At 34.5% G+C, this 25,294-nt stretch overlaps 2 long non-coding RNA genes across 2 annotated transcripts in view; one reads left to right on the forward strand and one right to left on the reverse strand.

The window, feature by feature from the left end:
• LOC309656176 overlaps positions 1 to 2,274 on the reverse strand; it is a 119,531-nt gene extending 117,257 nt beyond the window's left edge. The window contains exon 1 of the long non-coding RNA XR_014261206.1: positions 1,310 to 2,274. This is a non-coding gene — a long non-coding RNA (uncharacterized lncRNA). The remainder of the gene's footprint in view (positions 1 to 1,309) is intronic.
• LOC309656157 overlaps positions 1 to 25,294 on the forward strand; it is a 212,678-nt gene that overhangs the window by 151,961 nt on the left and 35,423 nt on the right. The window lies entirely within an intron of this gene.

The following is a 25,294-nucleotide window of genomic DNA, read 5'->3' on the forward strand; positions in this document are numbered from 1 at the left end:
CAACCCCAGTGTTCATTGCAGCACTATTTACGATTGCCAGGTCATGGAACCAACCTAAATGCCCGTTGACAGACAGATGGATAAAAAAGATGTGGTACATATATGCAATGGAATATTACTCAGCCATAAAAAGGAATGAAACTGGGTCATTTGTAGAGACGTGGATGGACCTAGAGACTGTCATACAGAGTGAAGTCAGAAAGAGAAAAACAAATATCGTATATTAACACATATATGTGGAATCTGGAAAAATGGTACAGATGAGCTGGTTTGCAGGGCAGAAATAGAGACACAGATGTAGGGAACAAACATATGCACACCAAGGGGGGAAAGCAGGGGCAGGGGGTGGTGGTGGGATGAATTGGGGGATTGGGATTGACATATATACACTAATATGTATAAAATAGATAAATAATAAGAACTTGATGTATAAGAAATAAATAAAATAATATTCAAAAAATATCATAACTTCTGATGACTCTCATCTGCTCTTTACTTGTTTATAAATCCTTTTCATTTAATAGACAAAATCCAAATTTACTTTCATTGCAAATTTCCACATTCATGTTCTCTAACTCTTTAACATCATACTTATCCAGTACTTTTTTACTCTGAAATTGGACTATTTGTCCCAACCATGTAAAGTTACATATAGCTTCAAGTTACATAAATCATTCATGGCTCTATATTTCTATATATGTTATCTTTTGTCATGTCTGTTTACCTTCTATCTGTCTGTAATATACCTATCTAACCTGAAATGTTGGCTTATCTTTCATATATATTATGAAAATAGAGTTCAGTAATTTGCTAAACATTTACTGAGTACCTGTAATTAAAAAGTTCTAAAATTGGCACCAGGGATACAAAGAATTGTCTTAAAATATTGCCTGTTCATTCAGCAAATATTTATTGATTACCAACTCTGAACAAAGCACTGTAGTTGTGGACATTCTAGATAGAGTACATTTCAATGGAGGAGAGATAATATTTGACAGGGAGGGAGAGAGAGATAGAGGGGGGCAGGGGAGAGACGTATGGACGTATGGACACCACCCCCCCCCACCCCTGATTTCCCCCCTTGGTGTCCATACGTTTGTTCTCTACATCTGTGTCTCTATTTCTGCCCTGCATTGGGGCTACGAGGTCTCTGGTGGTCCAACGTCCTGAACTCAGCTCTCCCACCTCAGAGGATCAGGCCTGACACCAGGCTGGAGCGCCAAGACCCTGTCAGCCACACGGCTATGGGAATTCAGGCAAACTTGACAGGAATCAGCTCCAAATGTTAAGCAAGAAATCAAAGATTTACTTTTTTTTTTTTTTTAAAACATCTTTATTGAAGTATAATTGCTTCACAATGGTGTGTTAGTTTCTGCTTTATAACAAAGTGAATCAGCTACAGATATACACACGTTCCCATATCTCCTCCCTCCCGCATCTCCCTCCCTCCCACCCTCCCCATCCCACCCCCCCAGGCGGTCACAAAGCACGGTGTTGATCTCCCTGTGCTATGCGGCTGCTTCCCACTAGCTATCTATTTTACATTTGGTAGTGTATATATGTCCATGACACTCTCTCATCCTGTCACATCTCACCCCTCCCCCTCCCCATATCCTCAAGTCCATTCTTTAGTAGGTCTGTGTCTTTATTCCCATCTTGCCACTAGGTTCTTCATGACCTTTTTTTTTTTTTTTCTTTCTTAGATTCCATATATATGTGTTAGCATACTGTATTTGTTTTTCTCTTTCTGACTTACTTCACTCTGTATGACAGACTCTAACTCCATCCACCTCATTACAAATACCTCCATTTCATTTCTTTTGATGGCTGAGTAATATTCCATTTTATATATGTGCCACATCTTCTTTATCCATTCATCCGATGCTGGACACTTAGGTTGCTTCCATGTCCTGGCTATTGTAAATAGAGCTGCAATGAACATTTTGGTACATGACTCTTTTTGAATTATGGTTTTCTCAGGGTATATGCCCAGTAGTGGGATTGCTGGGTCATATGGTAGTTCTATTTTTAGTTTTTTAGGGAACCTCCATACTGTTCTCCATAGTGGCTGTATCAATTTACATTCCCACCAACAGTGCAAGAGTGTTCCCTTTTCTCCACACCCTCTCCAGCATTTATTGTTTCTAGATTTTTTGATGATGGCCATTCTGACCGGTGTGAGATGATACCTCATTGTAGTTTTGATTGGCATTTCTCTAATGATTAATGATGTTGAGCATTCTTTCATGTGTCTGTTGGCCATCTGTATATCTTCTTTGCAAAGATTTACTTTTGATTAAACTGGAAGAAGAAGGAGAAAGAGAAGGAGGGAAAGAATGAGGCTGGATAGGAAGAGGCAGAGGTCCAGGATAAGAACAGGGAGGAGACAGAGAAGAAACGTCAGTGTGGTTGGACTCTAGTGACAGTAGCAATAACAAGAGAGAGCCCAGATCACGTAGAACTATGCAGAACCTAATAGGAAAAGTGGACTTTAAGTACACCAGAACACCATTAGAGGGTGTTAAACAGGGAAGTGACAGGGTCTTTCATCATCATGACGTATCTCTCTTCTGGAGCTGACTTGATATTGCATTAATTTCTTTACATGTCTATGCTTCCTGCCACATATGATGCTCCTTGAGGGCAGAGAGAATCCTATATACTCAATGTGTACATCTTGAACAAGGGAATGATTGAATGAAGAAATGAAATGAATGAAAATAACTTCAAGGGCTTTAAAACAGAGTTCTATAACTAATAAATTAGTGAGTAGTTTTATATCCCTACTTACGGCCTGAACAAAGAATAATATTATATATAAAAATCATTTTTCTCAAGGTAGGTATACTAAATGGAAGAATGCAGTAACTGCAAAAATACTTTATAATTCCCAGTCAGAGGGAAATCAGATAATTTTATCTACTGTATTTCTGAACAGAAATACTAGTAATACAACAGAAACCAGAACAAAATAAACATTTAGAATCAACAAATAAAAAACTTCTTCACTGACCACACTTAAAACAAGCCTTTCTTAAAACATTTTTAAAAATCATTCCTTCCTTCAAAGTTATATTTTATTCATGTTGTAAAAACACTTTGTTAGTTATTCTAGGAAAACTAAAACACAACATTGCTTTATTAACTCTATTTCCTTAGTACTCAGAATAGCACACATATTGCTTATATCTTCATTTATAAAACAAGTTGTTCCTTAACATTTTTTGCTGACACCTTTAAAAATAGTCGGGAAGAAAATAGCCCAAAATAACCAGTCAGTGGAAAGCTTGGAGAGCTGCAAATAATATCCAATGCATCCCACTTATGAGGGCAATATTGTCCGAAATGACCTTGCAGCAGATGATTTGGAGGCACTTGAAATCTTGCTTCAACGGCAGATCTGAGAGTTGTGGTTTTATTTATTTTTTGCCAAAGCTTAGCAGTTGGACACAAGAGTATTTGCTGCAGTAGTGAAAAATCAATATGATTACCTCTTTGCCACAGGGCTACATCTAACTACAATATCCTGGACACCACATATAAGCATCACTCACAGATAATGCTGCATTGCAGGTGGGAGCTGAATGAGGACAAATAACAATGACATTTCTACTCTCAAAAAAGTTACAGATGGCATTAAGTTTTAACACAGAGTACATTAAAATAAAGGATTATGGTTATCTTTGTGGTATGTAATTAGAAACTGACTTGTTAGTGCTGCTTTTTGAGATCAGATTGAATATATTTGACCAAAAATGGGAGGCTCAGCTTACATAAGAATGGAGATCATATATATTTTTATTATTTTCTGTCACATTACTAAAAGAAATCATCAATTCACTTCACCTTCCCTATATGTTCAGTTAAAAATACCTTTTCATTGAAATAGCATTTAAGATAAGATTGAAATATTAGCATCAACCTTCAGCATGTTGAAATTGGTGAGGTGTTCTTGACTTTCAGCTCCAGTGATTTGGGTAAAATGCTGCAAAGAAAGGAAACTATTTTAATTAAAGCAATTTGAGGGTTTATTTGCTGTTACAAAAGGTAACAGACTTGTAAAGCTAGAAGTGTTCATATGCTTATCACCCACATTTCTGCACTCATATTTTCTGTATACATGATGTTCAAAATTATATTTCCTAGTTAATAACTTATTTTTAAAATAAATAAATTTCAGGATTTATTAGTGGCTAAAGACCAAGCAGTAAAGCTATAATTGATTTCTCTGTTCACAGTTTTCTCAAGCTTCATTTCTGTATTTTGCAAGGGAAATAGAATAACTACACCTCAGTGAACTGTTGAAAATAAATTTATACATATGAAAACAATTATCTAACAAATAGAATATATTTATCCACTTCACTTTTAGTGCACTATTATATTGACTCAGCCGCTGGACATGCTTTGATATAAATAGCAGATAAAAGCCCTCTGACTTGGAGACATTAGCCTCCATCACAACTGGTGACTTGCTTTTAGTGATTTGGACTGTGGTTCAGGCTGTTCTGTGTATAAAACTACTTAGAAATTATGTGACAGATTCAGGCCAGAATTCAGAGTCTAAATGGAAAAACTGTAAATCTGTAGGCTTAGCATTCTAAACTAAATACGTGACTCAGAGCAGGTGGCTATGCATAATTACAAAACACTGTCTTAAGCTTTTAAAAATATTTATTCACCTAAGATATTAAACTGTATTAAAATAATGAAATTCTTCAGTGGAGAAAAATGTGAAGGTCTTCTGCTATGAAATATGTGCATGTGTGTTTATATTTATTCATTTAATAACAGTAATTCACCACAAAAATAGGTAGAAATTTTATACCCTCTCATAAATGAGGTTTGGGCATTGATGGATTCAGCTATTTTAGAAAGACCAGGGTAATGATTCAGGCTGGTATGAATTAAATTCAACTTCAGGATGTACAAACAAAGGCAGCATGAGAAATCTAGCTGGTCTAAGGGCTCCTAAACATGAGTTTCACTCCAGTTTAAGGAATGAATTAGGACCAGAGGAAGGTGGTGGGGAGAAGCAAAGGATGGATTTCTGTGTCTGAATGTAGTGCACCCTGCCATTTCATGTTGAGTGGGAATAAGATTGATGAATTGCACCTGGCCCAGATGAGGTGGTTTCACAGTGGTAAATCTTTAAAAAAATTATTTTCCACTGAATGAGATATTTTCCATTTTTATGATACTAATGCTTTCGTCATAAAAATAAACAGCCAACACAAAACAAATGGGGAAGAGTTTTTGTCCCTGTGTTCAATTCTTTTCAGGCTGTAATTTATGTCTGTTTTCTTTTTTGGCAACTTTATTAATTTTCTACTGTTTTTTGTTATATGTATCTACACGCATATATAAAACATTTTATTTTATGTTTTCAGTATACAATATAATATTATTAACTATGATTTTAATGCCATACATTAGATCTCTAGACTTTTTCATCTTACATAATTGCTACTTTGTACTCTTTGACCAAGATCCAATGCTTGATTTGTGTACTACATACTTGTCTTTTTTTTTTTTTTTTTTTTTACTTTAATAGGTTCTGGACCTCAATACCCAGAATTTGTAAATATTCAGATGCACTAGTTTATAATATATTTTATATATAAAACAAATAGTATACTGAAAATAAAATAGATATTTCTCTCCCTCCAATTCTATGACCAGTTTCCTCTCCAAAGAAGTCACCAACTACAGCTGACCCTTAAACAACACAGGTTTGAGATGCAGTGGTCCACTTATCTATGGATTCTTTTTTCAATAGTAAATACTACGGTATTTACTATTCACAGTAGTTTGAATCTGCGGATGTGGAACCAAGGATACCAAGGAACCATGTGGAAGAACCACAGATTCAGAAGGCCTACTGTTAAGTTATATGCAGATTTTCCACTGGGTGGGAAGGTTGGTGCCCCTAACCACTGTGTTGTTCAAGGGTCTGTTGAATAAAAGTTGAAAGATAGCACCTTTGTCTTTTTCTGGTCTTAGAGGAAAAGTTTTCAATCTTTCACAGTTCAGTATAGTGTTAGCTGTGGGTTTGTTGTTTTATTATGCTGAGGTGTGTCCCTTCTATACCCAAGTTGTTGAGAGATTTTTTTTATGAAAGGGTGTTGTATTTGCCAACAGTAGCAGAACATACTTTCTTCTCAAGTGCACATAGAACACTCTACAGGATATATCATTTGATAGGCCACAAAACAAGTCTTAGAAAATTTTAGAAGACTGAAATTGTACCAAGTGTCTTTTCCAGCTACAGTGATATGAAAACTAGAGATCAGCAATAAGAGAAAAGATGGAAATTTTACAAGCATGTGGAAATTAAACAACACATTCCTGAACAGCAAGCAGTCAAAAGAAATCAAAAGGGAAATAAAAAACTCTCTAGAAACAAATGAAAATGAAAAGACATCACACCAAGAAGTGTGAGATGCTGCAAAAGCAGTTCTGAGAGGGAAGTCTATAGTGATAAATGCACATATTAAGAAAATAGAAAGATCTCAAATGAACAACCTAACTTAATATCTCAAAGAACTAGAAAAAGAAGAAAAACTAAGCCCAAATTTAACAGAAGGAAAGAAATAACAAAGATCAGAGCAGAAATAAATGAAATAGAGGTCAGAAAAACAATAAAAAATCAGTGAAACTAAGGATATTTTTAAAAAGATTTTAAAAATTGACAAATCTTGAGCTTGATTAAATAAGAACAATGAGAGAAGACAAATAATAAAATCAGAAATGAAAGAGGACACATGTATTTCTGATGAGTGATACTAGAAAAATACATGGGAATATAGGAGACTACTATGAACAATTATTTGCTAACAAATTAGATAAACTTAGACAAAATGGATAAATTTCAAGAAAACATAAAACCTACCAAGACTGAATCAGGAAGTAATAGAAAATCTGAACAGACCAGTAGTGAGTAAGGAGTAATCAGTTATGGATCAGTAATCAAAAACCTCCCAACACAGAAAAGTCCAGAACCAGATGGTTTCAATGGTGAATTCTACCAAATATTTAAATAATTAATACCAATTATCTTCAAACTCTTCCAAAAAAATGAAGAGGACGGAACACTTCCAAACTCATTCTATGAGACCAGCATTACCTTGATACCAAAGCCAGATAGGAACAAAATAAAACGAAAGAAAAAATATATATCAATATCCCTAATGAATATACAGGCATGCCTTGGAGATGTTTTCAGTTTGATTCCAGACTACCACAATAAAGTGAATACAGCAATAAAGAAAGTCACAGGAATTTTTTGGTTTCCCAGTCTGTATATAAGTTATAGTTACACTATACTGTAGTCTATGAAGTGTGCAATAGCATTATGTCTTAAAAAAGTACATATCTTAATTTAAAAATACTTTATTGATAAAAAGGCTAACCATCATCTGACAATGAAGGGTAACCACAAATCTTCAACTTGTAATAAATACAACATCTACAAAGCACAATAAAACAAAACATGATAAAATGAGGTATGACTATATATGCAAAAGTGTAAACAAAATATTAGCAAACTAAATTCAACAATACATTAAAAGGATCATGCACCATGACTAAGTGGGATTTATCACTGTGATGCGAGGATGGTTCAACATGTGCAAATCAACAAAGGCCATGTACCACATTAATAATATAAAAGATAAAAATCATATGGTCATCTGAATAGATGCAGAGAAAGCATAATACTGAAAACAGAATACTGTTGAATTTTGAGTGTTCTTTATATATTCTAGATACTAGTCCTTTGTTGAATATTGGTTTGCAAATATTTTATTCCAGTGTATGGCTTGTCTTTTCTAAAATATTGCAGAATTTTATTTACTAATATTTTGTTTAGCATTATTACATCTAAATTCCTGAGGGATATTTTCTTTATTTGATTTACTTTGCATTTGATTTTTCGTATCAGTACAATGCTAGCTTCAAAAAGTGAATTGGAACGTGACCACTGCTTTTCTAATTTCTGGAAGTATTCATTGTTTAGTAATGAGTTTAATTCTTTAAAAATTTGGAAGAATTCTCTACTGAAATTTCTGGATAAAATAATTTTGGGGGGATATTTTTATTTACAAATTCAATTTCCTGCTTGTACTAGGGCTATTCAAATTATTGATTTCACACTGTATGTGTTGTGGTAGTTCATGTTTTTCAATAAGTGGATAATTTCATCTATTGTCAAATGTGTATGTGTTTATTGATTCATGGTATTTCCCTATTATATTTTTGATACCTTGGTAACATCCTCTGTGTCATTTCTTTCTTTTTTTTAATTGGAGTATAGTTGCTTTACAATACTGTGTTAGTTTCTGCTGTACAGCAAAGTGAATCAGCTATACGTATACATGTATTCCTTCCTTTTTGGATTTCCTTCCCATTTAGGTCACCACAGAGCATTGAGTAGAGTTCCCTGTGCTATACAGTAGGTTTTCATTAGTTATGTATTTTATATATAGTAGCGTATACATGTCAATCCTAATCTCCCAATTAATCCACCGCCCCTTTCCCCCCCTGGTGTCCATACATTTGTTTTCTATGTCTGTGTCTCTGTTTCTACTTTGCAAATAGGTTCATCTGTACCATTTTTCTAGATTCCACATATATGTGTTAATTTACAATGTTTGTTTTCCTCTTTCTGATTTACTTCACTCTGTATGACAGTCTCTAGGTCCATCCATGTCTCTGCAAGTGGCACAACTTTGTTCCTTCTTATGGCTGAGTAATATTCCATTGTATATATGTACCACATCTTCTTTATCCATTCCTCTGTTAATGGACATTTAGGTTGCTTTCATGTCTTGGCTATTGTAAGTAGTGCTGCAGTGAACATTGGTGTGCATGTGACTTTTTGAATTATGGTTTTCTCAGGGTATATGACCAGTAGTGGGAATGCTGCATCATATGGTAGTTCTAGTTTTAATTTTTTAAGGAACCTCCATACTGTTCTCCACAGTGGCTGTATCAATTTACATTCCCACCAACAGTGCAAGTGGGTTCCCTTTCCTCCACACCTTCTCCTGCATTTATTGTTTGTAGATTTTTTGATGATGGCCATTTTGACTGGTGTGAGGTGATACTTCACTGTAGTTTTGATTTGCCTTTCTCTGATAATTAGTGCTGTTGAGAATCTTTACATGTGCCTTTTGGCCATCTGTATGTCTTCTTTGGAGAAATGTCTATTTAGGTCTTCTGCCCATTTTTGATTTGGTCCTTTGTTTTTTTGATATTGAGCTGCATGAGCTGTTTTATATTTTGGAGATTGATCCCTTGTTCATTGCTTCATTTGCAACTATTTTCTCCCATTCTGAGGGTTGTCTTTTCGTCTTGTTTATGGTTTCCTTTGCTGTGCAAAAGCTTTTAAGTTTAATTAGGTCTCATTTGTTTATTTTGTTTTTATTTTCATTACTCTAGGAGCTGGGTCTAAAAAGATCTTGCTGAGATTTTTGTCAGAGAGTGTTCTGCCTATGTTTTCCTCTAAGAGTTTTACAGTGTCCAGCCTTACATTTAGGTCTTTAACACACTTTGAGTTTATTTTTGTGTATGGTGTTAGGAAGTGTTCTATTTTCATTCTTTTACATGTATCAGTCCAGTTTTCCCAGTACCACTTATTGAAGAGACTGTCTTCTCCATTGTATATTCTTGCCTCCTTTGTCATAGATTGGGTGACCATAGGTACATGGGTTTATCTCTGGGCTTTCTATCCTGTCCAATTGATTTATATTTCTGTTTTTGTGCCAATACCATACTGTTTTGATTACTGTAGCTTTGTAGTATAGTCTGAAGTCAGGGAGCCTGATTCTTCCAGCTCTGTTTTTCTTTCTCAAAATTGCTTTGGCTATCTGAGGTCTTTTGTGTTTCCATACAAATTGTAAATATTTTTGTTCTAATTCTGTGAAAAATGCCACTGGTAATTTGATAGGGATTGCATTGAATCTGTAGATTGCTTTGGGTAGTAGAGTCATTTTCACAATGTTGATTCTTCCAGTCCAAGAACATGGTATATCTCTCCATCTGTTTGTGTCATCTTTGATTTCTTTCATCAGTGTCTTATAGTTTTCTGAGTACAGGTAGTTTGCCTCCTTAGGTAGTTTTATTCCTAGGTGTTTTATTGTTTTTGTTACAGTGGTAAATGGGATTGTTTCCTTAATTTCTCTTTCTGATTTTTTGTTATTAGTGCATATCAATGGAAGAGACTTCTGTGCATTAATGTTTTTTTCCCCTGCAACTTTATCAAATTCATTGATTAGCCCTAATAGCTTTCTGGTGGCATTTTTAAAGGATTTTCTAGATACATTATCATGTCACCTACAAACAGTGACAGTTATGCTTCTTATTTTCCAATTTGTATTCCTTTTATTTGTTTTCCTTCTCTGATTGCCATGGTTAGGACTTCCAAAACTATGTTGAGTAATATAGGCAAGAGTGGACACCATTGTCTTGTTCCTGATCTTAGAGGAAATGCTTTCAGTTTTTCACCATTGAGAATGATGTTTGCTGTGGGTTTGTCATATATGGCCTTTATTATGTTGAGGTAGGTTCCCTCTATGCCTAATTCTGGAAAGATTTTATCATAAATTGGTGTTGAATTTTGTCAAAAGCTTTTTTTGCATTTATTGAGATGATCATATGGGTTTTCTTCTTCACTTTGTTAATATGGTATATCACGTTGATTGATTTGCATATACTGAAGAATCCTTGCATCCTGGGGATAAATCCCACTTGATCATGATGTATGATCCTTTCAATGTGTTGTTGGATTCTGATTGCTAGTACTTTGTTGAGGATTTTTGCGTATATGTTCATCAGTGATATTGGTCCATAATTTTCTTTTTTGTGATGTCTTTGTCTAGTTTTGGTATCAGGGTGATGGTGGCCTCATAGAATGAGCTTGGGAGTGTTCCTCCCTCTGCAATTTTTTGGAAGAGTTTGAGAAGGATGGGTATTAGCTCTTCTCTAAATGTTTGATAGAATTTACCTGTGAAGCCATCTGTCTCTGTACTTTTGTTCATTGGAAGATTTTTAATCAACATTTCAACTTCATTACTTCTGATTGGTCTGTTCATATTTTCTATTCTTCCTGGTTCACTCTTGGAAGATTGTATTTTTCTAAGAATTTGTCCATTTCCTCCAGGTTGTCCATTTTATTGGCATATAGTTGCTTGTAGTAGTCTCTTATGATCCTTTGTATTTCTGCAGTGTCAGTTGTAACTTCTGCTTTTTCATTTCTAATTGTATTGATTTGAGACCTCTCCCTTTTTTTCTTGTTGAGTCTGGCTAAAGGTTTATCACTTTTGTTTATCTTCTCAAATAACCAGCTTTTAGTTTCATTGATCTTTGCTATTGTTTTCCTTGTTTCTACTTCATTTATTTCTGCTCTGATTTTTATGATTTCTTTCCTTCTCCTAGCTTTGGGTTTTGTTTGTTCTTCTTTCTCTAGTTGCTTTGGGTGTAAGGTTAGGTTGTTTATTTGAGATGTTTCTTGTTTCTTGAGGTAGGATTGTATTACTATAAACTTCCCTCCTAGAACTGCTTTTGCTGCATTCCATAGGTTTTGGGTCATTGCGTTTTCGTTGTCATTTGTTTATAGGTATTTTTTTTACTTCCTTCTTGATTTCTTCAGTGATCTCTTGGTTATTTAGTAGCGTATGGTTTAGCCTCTATGTGTTTCTATTTTTTACAGTTTTTTTCCTGTAATTGATTTCTACTCTCATTGTGTTGTGGTCAGAAAAGATGCTTGATACAATTTCAATTTTCTTAAATTTACTAAGGCTTGATTTGTGACCCAACATGTGATCTATCCTGGAGAGTGTTCCGCATGCACTTGAGATGAAAGTGTAATCTGCTTTTTTCAGATGGAATGTCCTGTAAACATCAATTAAGTCTATCTGGTCTATTGTGTCATTTAAAGCTTGTGTTTCCTTATTTATTTTCTATTTTGATTATCTGTCCATTGGTGTAAGTGGTGTGTTAAAGTCCCCTACTATTTTTGGTTACTGTTGATTTCTCCTTTCACATTTGTTAACATTTGCCTTATGTAATGAGGTGCTCCTATGTTAGTTGCATAAACATTTATAATTGTTATATCTCCTTCTTGGATTGATTCCTTGAGCATTATGTAGTGTCCTTCCTTGTCTCTTGTAATAGTGTTTATTTTAAAGTCTATCTTGTCTGATATGAGCATTGCTACTCCAGCTTTCTTTTGATTTCCATTTGCATGCAATATCTTTTTCCACCCCCTCACTTTCAATCTTTTTGTGTCCCTAGTTCTGTAGTGGGTCTCGTGTAGACAGCATATATACAGGTCTTGTTTTTGTATCCATTCAGCCAGTTTGTGTCTTTCGATTGGTGCATTTAGTCTATATACATTTACAGTAGTTATTGATATGTATGTACCTATTACCATTTTCCTAATTGTTTTGGGTTTGTTATTGTAGGTCTTTTCCTTCTCTTTTGTTTCCTGCCTAGAGAAGTTCCTTTAACATTTGTTGCAAAGCTGGTTTGGTGGTGCTGGATTCTCTTAACTTTTGCTTGTCTGTAAAGGTTTTAATTTCTCCATCGAATCTGAATGATATCCTTGCTGGGTGGAGTAATCTTGGTTGTAGGTTTTTCCCTTTCATTACTTTAAATATATCTTTCCCCTCCCTTTTGCCCTGTAGAGTTTCTGCTGAAAGATCGGCTGATAACCTTATGGGGATTCCCTTGTGTGTTTTTTATTTTGCTTTTCCTTGCTGCTTTTAATTTTTTTTTCTTTGAATTTAATTTTTGTTAGTTTGCTTAATATGTGTCTCAGCATGTTTCTTCTTGGGTTTATCCTGTATGGAGCTCTGTGCACTTCCTGGACTTGGGTGACTATTTCCTTTCCCATGTTAGGGACGTTTTTGACTATAATCTCTTCAAATATTTTCTCAGACGCTTTCTCTTTCCCTTCTTCTTCTGGAACCACTATAATTCGAATGTTGGTGCATTTAAAGTTGTCCCAGAGGTCTCTGAGACTGTCTTCAATTCTTTTCATTCTTTTTTCCTTATTCTGCTCCTTGGCAGTTATTTCTACTATTTTATCTTCCAGGTCACTTATCTGTTCTTCTGTCTCAGTTATCCTGCTATTGATTCCTTCTAGTGTATTTTTCATTTTAGTTGTTTTATTGTTCATCACTGTTTATTTGTTCTTTAGTTCTTCTAGGCCCTTGTTAAACATTTCTTGTATCTTCTCTATCTATGCCTCCATTCTATGTCTGAGATTTTGGATCATGTTGGCTCTCATTACTCTGAATTCTTTTTCAGGTCTATTGCCTATTTCCACTTCATTTATTTGGTCTTGTAGGTTTTTACCTTGCTCCTTCGTCTGTAACATATTTCTCTGTCGTCTCATAGTTGTTGATGGATGATGTGTTCCTGTCTTGCTGGTTGTTTGGCCTGAGCCATCCAGCACTGGAGCTTGCAGGCCATTGGATCGATCTAGTTCTTGGTGCTGAGATGAGGACCTCTGGGAGAGCTCACACTGATAAATATTCCTCGGGGCCTGAAGTTCTCTGGTAGTCTGGTGGCTCAGATTCAGTCCTCCCACCACAGGGGCTCAGGCCCAATCCCCAGCCTCAGAACTGAGACCCCCCCCCAAACCACATGGTATGACAAAAAATAACTCAGACAAACAAAGCCCAAGGCAAATATAAAACAAAACCGAACAAAAAGAAAAGCAAACATACAAACAAAAAAAAGAAAACACAAATAAAACCCAAGAAAAATAATGAAAACAAATCTAAGCAAACAAAAGACAAACCAACAAGCAAACAACAACAACAACAAACAACAAGGAAAGCAAAAAACAGAAGACACAAACAGAAGACACATAAATAAACAAGAGAATCCAAAAATCAAAACCAATAATAAAAACAAAACTAACCTAAACAGAAAACAAAAAACAAAAAAGCAAAAAAAATCAAACTAAAAGAACAGCTCATTGCTTGAAGATTTTTCTTGTCCACTTAGATCCTGAGGTCCTCCACTAGTGTTCAGTAGGTGCTCTGTGAGAATTATTCCAATGTATTCTTGATGTATTTGTGAGGAGATCCAAACTCCACGTCCTCCTATTCCTGTCTCATTTCTGAGATTGGTAATTTGTATAATTTCAGTTCTTCTAAATTTGTTGTTGTGTGTATGTGCACTTTATGGTCTAGAAAGTGGTCATTCTTGCTATACTTTTATGATCACTTATATAGAAGGTATATCTGATGTTGCTGGGTCACCTTTTTTTAAAATGTGTATAGATTATATACTGTTGCTTGGTGTTGTTGTTGAGTTCTTCTATGTCCTTCTTTGTCTTCTGTCTAGCTGTTCTATTAATTGGTGGTAGAGGGTATTTGTGGTTCCAATTATAATTGTGGACTTATCTATTTCTTAGAATTCTATCAGTTTTTGCTTCACTATTTTGCTGCCTTCTTCTTAGGTGTGTACGCATTTAGGGTTGGTATGTCTACTTTGTATAATGACCCTTTAATCATTATATATTATTCCAATCTCTTTCTGCTAACTTTCTTTGTACTGAATTCTACTTAACTTATATTAAATTATCTACTCCTTTTTTCCTTTGATTAATATTTTCATGATACATGTTTTTCTATCCTTTAATTTTCAACCTGCCTATCTCAATATATTTAAAGCAAGTTTCTTATAGACAACATATATTTGAATCATATTTTTTAACCTACTCTGCAGTATCTGCCTTTTAATTGACCCATTTAGATTATTTACATTTAATACAGCTATGATATATTAGGGTTTATTCTGTCATTTAATTTTTGGGTTTTTTTTTGTTCTCTCTGGTCTTTTTTGGCATATCTGTTGACTTTTTCTACTTTCTCTTTAGTTACTTGAGCAAACATTTTTGAGAATTCTATTTTAAATAGAATGTCAAAATTCTATTTTGACATTTGCCAGTTCAAGTCTAGTGCAGCAACTTTAGCTCTTTTTAAGTTCTTTCACCCTCCCCTATTTGTAATACAATCCTCCTACATAATTTCTGTACAAACGCTTATAATCTCCTCAGACAGTGTTCTAATTTTTGTTTCACCTGCCAAAAATAATTGAGAAGATGCATGAGGAGAGTCTAGTTATCTATGCATATTTTGCTTATCATGTTCTTTTCTTGTTTCTGATCTTCCAAGATTCCTTCTTTGTTGGTTTCCTTCAGTTTAGAGAACATTTTCATATATCTTTTTAAGGTAAACCTCCTAGTGACAAATTCTCTTACTTTTCAATAATTTAAGAATTTCTTTGTTTCCCATTAATTCCTAAAATATACTACACTGGGTAGATGATTCTGAGTTGGAAATTCTTTTTGAAATATTTGAAAAATATTGTGATACCTCTTTATGGCTTCCAGTTTCTAATGAGAAATCTTCTGTCATTCAAATTGTTTTTTTCCCTCTACATAAGGTTTCATTTCTCTCTTACTGCTTCAAAGATTATTTTCCTTTTCTTTAACTTTTAGAAGTTTGACTAACATATGTTTTGGATTGGGTTTCTTTAAATTTATCCTGTTTAGAGTTTGTTCAGCTTTTTGAAACTATAGGATTATAGTCATTGTCGTTTTGAGGAAGTTTTCAACTGTCATTTCTTTAAGTACTTTTTCAGACTTGCCCTCTTTCTCTCCTCTCCTTCCAGGAGTCTAATGACACATATGTTAGATTTTTTTTTTTTAATTTATTTATTTTTGACTGTGTTGGGTCTTCGTTTCTGTGTGAGGGCTTTCTCTAATTGTGGTGAGCGGGGGCCACTCTTCATCGTGGTGCGTGGGCCTCTCACCATCACGGCCTCTCTTGTTGCGGAGCACAGGCTCCAGATGCTCAGGCTCAGTAGTTGTGGCTCATGGGCCTAGTTGCTCCGTGGCATGTGGGATCTTCCCAGACCAGGGCTTGAACCCGTGTCCCCTGCATTGGCAGGCAGATTCTCAACCACTGCGCCACCAGGGAAGCCCACATTTTTTTTTTTTTAAATAGTCCCACAGGTCCCTGAGGCTCTCTTAAATTTTTTTTAGTGTTTTCCCTCCTTTGTTCATATTGCATAGTTTGTTTTGATCTCCCAGTTTCCTGATTGTTTCCATTTTGCTGTTGAGCCTTTCTACTGAGCTTTTTATTTGGTTATTGTATTTTTCAGTTCTAAAATTTCCATTTGGTTCTTAGTCATGTCTTTTTTTTCTTTGCTTACAACTTTATATTTCTTTGCTGAAGCTTTGTATATTTTCATTTGCTTCAAGCATGTATGTAGTAGCTCACAGTAGCATTTTTATCATAGCTGTACCAAAATCTTTGTCAGATAATTCTAACATGCCTGCTATTTTAGTGTTATTCATTGCCATTTTCATTTAGTTTGAGATATATTCCTGGTTCTTGGCATGATGAGTGATTTTTTTAATTGAAAACTAGACATTTTGAATATTATGAGAATAGATCTTAATTAAACCTTCTGTTTTAGCTGGATTTTTCTGATACTACTTTGGCAAGTGATAGGGCACCACCTTGTACTGCCAGATGGAGGTAGAACATCAGGTTTCTCATTGGGCCTCCATTAGCCAACAAGGGCATGCTCCTCATTACTGCTGGATGGGGATGTGAATTCTGACTTCCCTAGTGGTCTCCACTAACACTGGTGGGAAAGCTTCATTATTGCTAAGGGAATGTGAAAGTCATGGCTCTTCTCTAGGCCTTTTCTGATATCACTCTAGCAGAGAAAGGGAGGAGCACCTCATTACTGCAAGTGAAGGAAATCCAGGCTATTCAAGTGGAGTTTACTGAAAGCACAATGCTTCTACTTCCAGTGGAGGTGAGAATCTTAGCTCCCTATTTGGTCTTTTCCAACATTACATGTTGGGGGTACCTCATAGAGTCTCTCTATGGTGGAAGTCTAGGATTCTCACATTGCCTTTGCTTACATGTGTGGGGATAGAGGATTATATTTATGTGTGTGTGTGTGTGTGTGTGTGTGTGTATGTGTGTGTGATGTTCAGCTGGAGTAGAGCAGCTATTATGTAAAGTTGTTTTTCATTTTTTAGTTTTTTTCTTTCTAGAAAGCTTTCTTACTACTCTGGCTAGAGATAATAGGCTTTGGATGTAGTTCTTTTTGTCTTTCTGAGTTTCCATAATAGCAGCCTTTTTAACACCCAGCCTGGTATATACGAGACAAAAAGAAAACCCAAGTAACCCCCACCATGTTGTTCCCTGTGTCCTGAAGTAACCCAGCAAGTCTGCTTTCTTCTATTCACTCCTTAGAGTATTATTTTTGGTTTATATGTAATGTCTACATTTTTTAGTTGTACTTAGCATGTGGAATAGGGAAAAGTACTCTGTGTCTTGGAAGCAGAAGCCCATCTACATTTTTGTAGATCTAAATCAATTACTATTTTTTCCATAATGATTCTCTCATATTTTATCATCTTCTTACCTCTATTTTATCAGGTATTTCACTATCATAGTTCTTATAACCTGCATTTAATAATAACAATATTTAAAATAGTAATTGTCAATCACTCATATCTATATCTCAATATAATGTTCATTAATAGACTACCTCTTAGAAAAGTGTGAAGTTATTATTTGTTATTCACAATTTGTTATTCACAAATAACTAGATGAATAATTGTTTGCACTACACATTTGAAGAAGTCTTCCTCCTGAAAGAGGTCATGGTACAGATAAGGGCATCATGGTATTAACCTTCAAATAAATAATAGGTAATGTGCTTTCTTTCATAATTTTATCCAATAATACATCTAAAGTAATGACCTGGTAACCAACTAGTTGCTTAACTGCATTGGAGTCACTGCAGTTATTCAAGCCCCCTCAAATAGATTCCATTTCAAAACTAGAAAAAAAAAAAAAAAGATATAATGACTTTGGGCTTAATTTATATTACATATATATCAAAGTTCAGTTCTTGCAAGTTAACATAGTTCTTCAGGATATGCAACAGTGTTCACTGGAAGATAAAAGTGTGAGATTTAAAAAAAAAACAACAAAATAAAACACCATAGTTTTGTTGGTCAATAAACACCTCTAATTTTGTACTTCATTTGATTGTTTTTAAAACATTTGAATTTTACAGATAATATTTACATGATAAAATTTAATGCCTCAAAATGGAAAAGCATAAACTGCTTAGTGAGTTTGAGATGCTGTTATCATGTAATGGCATTTACAATATTTTTTAAAAATCCAAATGTAGTTCTTCTTGCAGCATGACAAAGAGAATTAAATATATAACACTTGGCTTTCTAGAAACTCATATCAAACAAGTAACCCTAAATTATATAAAAGATATATGAATAAAAGCTGAGCAAGTACACAAATCAATCAACATACCAACTTTATATACCAACAAAGTGAAAAACAATCCCATTGTTTCTCCTGAATGAATAAAGATTTGCCAATTAAGGTTTAGACAAGTAGACCAAGAAAATTTTACTGCCTTTAAATACTCCCTTGATAATAGTATACTACAGATGATAAAACAAAATGGCTGGATTAAGTCCAAACATTATTGATTAAATAGTACTAGTTTGGAGATTAATTTTAACACATATTACAATACTTCATTTTAATAGTTATGAGTCCTGGCTATCATACAACTTGTTTGGTATTTCAATCGTTTTTTCATCTTAAAATGAAAATAAAAATCATGATCTGCATTATTTTCTTTAGAGAAATTGCAATAAGATATTATTTAAACACATTATGTGTAAATGCATTCTGAGTTATGATAACCTGATCAATTTGATTTGGGAGGAAGAACCCTTCTATCTTCTACTATTATGTACTTCTTGTCATATTGAAAGAGTTCCATATGCCATAATGGCGTGTTCACTCTGTAGCCAGTTTACTTCCTTTAGGAAAACAAAGAGGCAGGGTGGGATAATACTGTGTAATAAAGAATTTGTCTGGTCTTTGTTCTGAGCTCCTGGAAGAGAAATTCTAAATCCTTGGAATTTCCCCACATGTGTATCTTTTTTTATTAATGATGGGATCCTCAGACTACACCTGAGTTTACACTAAGGAATTTATTAATGGTGGGCACCTAGATGGTTTCAGGATGGGAGCTGGATGTGTGAGAAAGACCATGTGATGATTAGACAGTTAGGCCTTTGAGTGATATCAGCTAGGCCTCTGGAGAAGGGAGAGGGGCTGGAGATTGAGTTCAACTAAGAGGCCAATGATTCAATCCATCATGCCTACAAGATGAAATTCCAATAAAATAACTGCACACCTGTAGGTCAGTGAACTTTACTCACTGGTAATCATAAATGGAGTGCTAAGAGAGTGATGAGTACTGAGGCAATGGAAGCTGCACATTTGGGAACCACTCAGACTTTAATTTATATGTCTTGTCATTTGCCTGGTCCTGTCTTTTATCTTTTAGAATAAAAATGTAATCATAAATATGGCACTTTCCTGAGTTCTGTAAATCCTTCAGACAAATCACCAAACTTGAGGAAGTAGTGGGAACTCCCAAATTGGAACACAGTTGGTCAGAGAAACCTGGAGCTTGCAGCTGTAGTCTGAAGTGAGGACAGTCTTGTGGGCTCTGGGCCATTAACCTGTAATATCTGTGCTCACTCTGGGTAGTTAGTGTCACCTGCAATGCAGGTAGTAATAAAGAAAAAATTATGTGTGACACTTGTTAAAGATGGTAAGGCATTATTCAGGACTATTAAGTATAGGTGATAGTTATAGGGACAACTAAGATAGAATTTTGTAGTAGATGAGAGAGATTGGGTCCAACTCCAAGTATAGCATGGACACATGGGAATTTGTTTATAGCCAAGGAATAGGATGGAGGGCAGTGGATGAAAAATTACTAAGAGGAAACATCAAGGATAATGGGGATTCTGGCTAAACTTACTGAGCATGATTCTTGCTGAAGACAGGCCAGGGAGATCAGACATCACCTGGGGGATGGTGAAGGATGAAAGACCTGATCAGATAATGAGGGTGATCAGATATGGAGGGTGGGGGATTCTGGTTAATCAGACCTAGCAGGGTTCTCATTAAAATGAGCTTTTTAAAGAAAGTGCACAGATGAGCCTAGAAGAAGTTTCAGAAGCCTGATTAAAGTTTGGTTAAGCAAAGAATCTTTGTCAGTAGTTAGCTTCAAAATGGTCAGCAATGATCCCTGCCATGTGGTATTAACACCATTGTATATTGTTCTTCCACATTGCATGATTACTCTGTGTGATAGGTCAACTGAATATAGCAGAAGTGATGGTATATTACTTTCAATATTGTTAAGGTATACCAAGCATTAAAGCTTTCATTTGTGTCCTCTCCTTTACCTACCCTCCCATGTGGTCTTGACTGATTTGCCATGCTATTGAAAACGGCTGTCACAGTGTAAGCAACCCTATACTAAGTGTGCCTACTTTTGGGAGACTAAGTCTAAATCCCAAATAAACATGTTTTGGCCAGGACTTGGAAAAAATGGCAAAAATTAAAATGTAGGGGTTGAAATAAGTGTAAGATGATGGAAAGTGTAGGTACTGCCAGTGTGCTTGGTCCTGTGCCCTCCACTTTACTTTGTGGATACTGCATTCAGACCATGGCTGTTTGCAGCACTTAATTTGTTTTGATTTGCTTTTAATAAATGTGAGTATGTGGTTGTTCATTATATTCTAAACATTTTTTTGGTAAATCTGAAATATTTCATTGTGTTATAAATGGAAAGGGTATGCATTCAAGTTAAATTCTGTAGTCTTACACCTTCAGCCTTCTATTGGATTCTGGTGTAAATGGAATATTGAAATGAATGTCATTATTTTGAATAAAATTAGTGGGAATTTTATAGAATCATCAGCATTTTTCCCCTGATAGTTGCCCTCTCCTACTCAAAAGACCTGCATCCATCTTGAGAATCAAATTCTTTCCTGTCTCTGAATCTCTCTGGGTAAAGCTGCGTCTTTACCATTTCCTGACTAAGGAGTGAAGTTTTCCCATGGGTCAGCATTTTCTCTGGTGCCTGCTACTGCTCCAGGAAGCCCACTACTAATGCTTTGATCACTTGTGCTGTCAAGAGCAGAGTTCTACGGAAGGAGAATTCATCACTTCTCTCTGCTATTCAGTCCTGCAAGAATGCTTTAATAATTTTTAGAGTTTAGAGACCAGAGATTTTAAGATTTATTTACACCCCTTTTCCCTCAAGATTTCAGACATTTGTGTAGGAATTTGGACCACATACATATTTGATTTAGTCCTGATTCTGTTCTCCAAATTACCTCTACTTTTGTATTCAGCATGTTAAGTTGGTACCTTCATCAAGCTTGGTTATCTCTTTCATCAGGATTAGTTCTCCCCCAGGACTTCCCTCAGTTAAGAGACTTTTTTTTTTTTTTTTGCTATATTTTAATAGTGCTTCAGGCAAACCTGTATAGACAGTACTTTAACAGATTCTCTGTTATTCTACCCCACCCCCTAACCTCAAGTGGAGACTCTTAAAACAGAGTTTAAGATTGTAAGCAGTATGAGTGTGACCCGCTTGTAAAATTTCATTCTGATTAACAGCATGGATTTTTAACTTTGGAAACTGCATTGTAGCATAGCATCCTTACTTGTTTCATTCTCAAGATTTATGGATTTTATAAGTGCTACAATAAAGAAACCTACTGAAGCTGTGTCTGCTTCATCTAGACTGAATGATTGCTTTTGTTGTAGTAAGGTTTTGAATATGCTTATTACCATCTCAAAACACATGCTTGTGCCTTTTTTTTCTTATTTAATCACAAGTTGAGTCAGAGTATAAGTACAATTTAGCAGATGTTCTGTTTAATATGGTTAATATTCAGAAACGAAGTTCATACTTCCTCCTTTTCCCCCAACTTTGCCCAATATACTTCTTTGATGATCAAGTCATTCAATAGTACATCTATTACTGAGTACCTTACTCTGTTTCCAGAGATAAGCAAACAAATATAAACACAACCAATGAGAACCTTAATGTGCTTAATACCTAATTGGCAGGGCAGGGAAGGGGGACAGATATGTGAATACATTGGTATAAGGAAAGAAAAATTGAAATGAATATAACTTGAAAAATAAGTATACTATATTGTGGTAAAAAGAAATAAGACCAACTATTTGCAGCTGAGGAAATTAGGGCATGTTTCTTGTAGGATGATTCATTTGAGTTGAGTCTAAAAGGAGGAAGCTAATCTCAGGAGGAGATGGATTGGGAATGGGAAATATATTATTATAGGTAGATTGCATAGGGACCAGATTAGAAACTTATATTTGTGTGAAGGAGTTTAGCGTTTAACATCTTGCTATTGTTTGAGAAGGAAAATAATATTTTCTTTTCTGTGTTTTAGAAAGAGAAGCGCTACAGAATGGATAGGATGGAAAAGAGAGGGGAATTAATGAAATTAATCAATATTAAATTCAGAGGTCCTAAGAATGTTGTTTTCCTTTCTCAGTTCTTTTTCCTTTTAATTTTATATTTCTCCTCAGTCCAAATAATGGCATGGGTTTCACACAGCACATACTAAGTAAATGTAGAGTGTACACATCTGTCTGAGCATAATATCATTTTCTTACATCTGATGACACAGGGTGTCCTTTATAGTCCCTTTGGATTCACCAATGAGAAAGATTGTGTTTTAGGTACAACCATAATTATATAATTTTTACAGTCAAGAGGGAACTATATTTCCACTTAGGGCAAGCTTCTCTTTCTTACACTGAAAAGTTGTAATGATAATGAAACATCCATCTAGTTTAAATAGAGCCATTCTTTCTGCATGACAAAACTGAGTGACTCCTTCTCTCTCTCCTACACTGCTAAATATATATCATAATAATTAACAGGCAGAAATGTCCTTAGAGAAAATCTAGTCCAATCTCCACAAATTACAGATGAGGAAACTGAGACTTAGAAAAGCTTCTTTCAATTCTACACATTAATTTCTACTTTCTATTTTCTATTTTATTTTTATTCTTTCAGGCACCCAATACACTATCAATACTGGTGTAGATACTTAGTCAGTATCTACTTAGAAAACTTAGCAGGAAAAGAAGCTGAATTTTAAATAACATTATATATTGCCATCTTTCCCCACAATAATAATGCTCTTCTCAGCATGTGAGCCTGTATAACAGAGCAGATTTACTACTTTGAACAGTAATAACCTACAAGTTTATGCTCTTTATTTGAATAATTTATGTAATACTCCTATTACTGAAATCTAGATTTATATTAAAATCTACGAAATTGTTTAGAAGGTGTCTTAATAGAATTTTTTCCGCTGTTTTTTAAGAGAAAAAAATGAAGGAGAGCATAGCAGGTGACAGTAAGAGTTATGAACTCTCATATGTAAATTGGTATGGAAATAAATATAGTCTTCACTTTTTTATATACAACATTTAGGGACTCTTAAAGAATTATGAACTTGACCTAACATATTTCAATTTCTGGGACTTGGGCTAGAATATAATTTTCTGAATAAAACAGTTTTTCTCTATGAACTTCATAACTGGGGACAGACGTTATATACTCTTAACATTTCTTTATAGCGCTACTGATGAGACGGACTAGGGGGTCTAAGCAGGAAGACCTCACATTCCCTAGAATTGCAGGATTTTGCAGAGGTTGTATCCCTTTTTAATGAACATGTTTTATTTTTCTTTAGAATACACATTAGTTTTTTCTGTATACATAAGTTCATTTATTAAATTAAACTAATTTCTCATAAGTGTCTGGATGAATAGACTTCAAATCACTGAGCATTTGATTAAAATTGTCATAGATTTAATAAATATTAAAAACAAAAAATTCCTGATTATATCCATGTTTCCTTGACTCGACACAAATGGGATTTAAGTCATTCCGTTACTTTATTTTTGGCAGCCTTTATACTCGCATTCTTATTGTTTCTATACATAGAACAAAGGAGTTTATTAGTAAGGGTACAAAAGATAAACCTTACTAATGTTGGTTATTTTTTACAACCAATTATAAAGTGTCTCCCAAGCAAATTTTTTTTTTGTGTGTGAAACAGAAAGAATTTGTTCTAATAAAAAAATTTTGATGAGACATTGAAGAGGACAAGTGATTCCAAAATAATACATAAAGTCACTACCAATAATACCATGTTTTTCTTTTCTGTAAACAATGGTTAATAATAATGTAATGGTATTTAGAGGTTTAGCTGCAAAATCAAGAAAATAAAATTTTAGGAAAAAAGTACACTCTTAGAGAATGTAATCTAATGATGAGTGTATGAATGAAACCCCAGTTGGTTTCTTAAGCAATCCAGGTAGTAGGACTAAAAGGAAATTAGTCAATAAATGTAGGTAATTCTTCTGCACAGTGTAATTCAGTATCTTCTGTTAATGTGTGAAGAGCAAGAAGTTATTTATGAGTGCTTAATAAATATATGTTTTGCAACAAATAACAAAATTCTAAAAAATAATGTGATTTTATTGAAATACATCATTATACCTACATAAAAGAGATGGTATTTTAAAAGATGCAAAGGTTAATGTCTCTGCTTATATGAGAGCTGTGTGAACTTGTATATATTTATGCTCATTGAGAATACATGTTCTAAACATTTAAAAATACTAAAATTCAAATTTCTCACATGTATCACCATAGGCAAAGAGTTTATTTAAAGAGATCCATACAGAGATGTAACAAGATTTGATTGAAATAACACACAGTGATATGTGTGACAAAATTTAATCCCTCTGATTTACAGAACCAGATGACAGGGGCTTATATGAGGCAGTTTAAGACTGAAGGAGAACCCCCAAGTCTGAAGGGGCATTCACAAATTTTCTTAGCTATCTGATATCCTGTCTGAGTCTGTAAGATGTGTAGTGTAGTTCTTATCACCTTATAAAGTATATATGAGAGTATATATTGATACATTCAAATTAATGAACAGATGATTTCACTATGCATGATAATACTGTGTGACCTATGTCAACCTATGGACAACTGAACTGTCAAGTTTATAGACAAGTCTATGTAGGTAGGTAGGTAGTCATTGTATGAACCCCACACTTAAGCATGCTTTTCCAGTTATAATAACCTCAGGACTCATCTTTAACTTGAGAAAATTAATAAAAATTATAGAAGTGTTCTCATGGGAAATGATATTTATAAAAAATTTTAACTTAGGATAGCCAAATGTTTCTGCTCTTATTTATAAATAATGGAAGTTATTATTTGAGGCAATAGCAATATTAAATATTGAATGAATATTTTCCTGAGCAAACACAAAAGC

The sequence above is a fragment of the Balaenoptera physalus genome (genome assembly GCF_965194825.1).
Source record: "Balaenoptera physalus genome assembly, chromosome: 2".
Classification (NCBI taxonomy): Eukaryota; Metazoa; Chordata; class Mammalia; order Artiodactyla; family Balaenopteridae; genus Balaenoptera; species Balaenoptera physalus.